The following is a 2,500-nucleotide window of genomic DNA, read 5'->3' as shown; positions in this document are numbered from 1 at the left end:
TCCATATATATTATTAGTGCTAATTGCAATAGAGCATTCATTACAGAGATGTGCTGTTCATGAAATAACAGCAAGACTTCCAAGGTCAATGCCAATGTCAGAATACAGTTGAATTTTATAAGGACTTTTAATAGGACTTATGAAATGGGTGTGTGTGTGTGTGTGTGTGTGTGTGTGTGTGTGTGTGTGTGTGTGTGTGTATATATATATATATATATATATATATATATATATATATATATATATATATATATATATATATATATGGTATATATAGGTTTTTTTAGGGCAAACATATTGCATTTAAAAAAAAAGCAGCCTGACATTACTTCTCGCACGTGTTATAGTATTCAACTATGCGGAAATATAAACTCAGTACTACAAGATCAGCCCCTGATTAATAGGCAAACAATCGACAATTGAAAGCTAAATAATCGATCAGCAACCTATTCCCCCCTCCAGTACTCCGGGATTTCTGTTGTATTGATTTTCAAGGTGTGCCGTGATTCTAAGAGATGACGCATCCACTATTGCATTTAAAGATTCAGTCTTGAATCGAGCTCTCAGCAGACAGGAGCCGCATACTCGTATCCAGCGGCAGTAACTTTATATAACATTCTTGAAAACTCTTTATATATCGATAATGCGCCAGCAACTCTTCAGAACACTGAAACAGTCATGCATTGCGCTAACAGCAGCGAATCTACATGGTGTACTAACTTGTACTGTACAGCACTATCACAAAATGTAATGCATGCATACATACACACACACACACACACGCACCGTCAAATGCATCAGACAACACAGTTGTTTCATTCTATCAGTGAGAGCTACTAGAAAATGTATTGTCAGCTGCCAGTAAGAAACCCCCAAAATTCATCTGCTTGTAACATCAAGGCTGACGAAAGAGACATATTAACATGGCATAGACGTTCGTTTAAAGAAAGGGACATGGGTCGTTATGTTTGGCACGTGTCTTGTGCAGCTAGTGGCAGCAATGAAATCCCATCCGTTTAGATTGGATTTTTTTTTTAGCGTGTACACGTGTAGGCCTATATCTTGTACTTTTCAAGAACTACTGAAAAGAAAAATAAGTCATAGTTTTGTGTTCCTGTGTGTAACTTCACCTCCAGAGCAGAGACACTCCATAAAGATGCCAAGGTGTATCCCCAAGAGGTGCCCGCCGTGCAGGTGACGTTGAGCCAGTGGCAATGCTGCAAAGCGACAGCAATCTCACACAGTATAATAACCGATCAAGCAATACAGTTTAAACAACAACACTTGTTTAAAAATACCAATTTTTTTGTGTTTGACTGGGGACGCCAGCATATTTCAATTTGTAGACTAACCAAGAAGAACACAAACACGAGTTCACTAACACAAATACTAAGTCATTTTGCATACAGGGCAACAAAACAAACAAAAAAAGTTTAATAATATAACAAAATGATTGTGTTTGAGACGCTTTTTCACTTCAGGGTAAACAACCATGTACACCAATACTACTAATTCTAATATTAATAACCTTTTTTTATAATACAAAGTGGGAATATTGCAGCTGGATCTTGAAATAGAAGTCTCTAAACTATGCTTTAAATGTGATATAGACTTATAAAAAAGTAATGCTTACTTACCACTGAGAAAGCCGTGTGGTGCCGGGTGCTTGGTGCGGAGTAGTGCGTGAGGACTCTGGCTGTGGTGTCTGGTGAAATAAGCCCCTCTCCCAACTGTCCCTTTTCTTTAATTAGAAGCGGGCTGAGTTTTATGATAATGAGGGTTGACATCAGCCGTAACAACTTGTGCAGCATAAAGGAAGGATCGCAAGGGGCACGGGAGCTACCTCATTTCGCATGCAATTCCCATGGTCAAGTTCAAGCTTAACCGAGCGCTCGCATAGAACCGAGTGCGACTTCGGATCAATTGTTGTCTGTGTGCATTTCAATGCGTCCCACACGCAGCCCCTGCTTGGGGAAAATACGTGTGCGTAGAAATAACTTGCATAGTCAGTACTTTGACTTGCAATGCACTTCGCACGATCATTTGGTTTACACAATATTGCGTGTTTTTTGTTGTTGCTGTTATTATTGTTAAAGGCAAAATTTTAAACGGTGAAGGCTGTTTTATAAATTCTGTTTTTGCTTATGATAACGAAAATAAAATTTAAAAATTGTTGGAATTTAGCGTCTATCACACTTTGCGTTAATTCTGTAAGAAGGGCCATTATAATAGCCTATTGGCAAGACAGTTGTGCAATATAATTGGGTACCGTCCTATCAGCAAAGTCTGAGCAACTTTTTGTAGAAAATGATGAGACAATGAATAAAAACCCAATTGTGTAGACCTACTCCAATCGACATCTGCAGTTAAAATAAAAATATAGTGAGTAATATAAACAGATATAATTATCACCACACCGATTAGGAACTTGCTTTAATAGTATTTCATTTCTTAATCTAAAACAATTAAAAAAAAAAAAAAAAAAAAAAAAACGGCTACA

This window comes from Polyodon spathula, chromosome 27 (genome assembly GCF_017654505.1).
Source record: "Polyodon spathula isolate WHYD16114869_AA chromosome 27, ASM1765450v1, whole genome shotgun sequence".
Classification (NCBI taxonomy): domain Eukaryota; kingdom Metazoa; phylum Chordata; class Actinopteri; order Acipenseriformes; family Polyodontidae; genus Polyodon; species Polyodon spathula.
Note: the sequence above shows the minus strand (reverse complement) of the source record.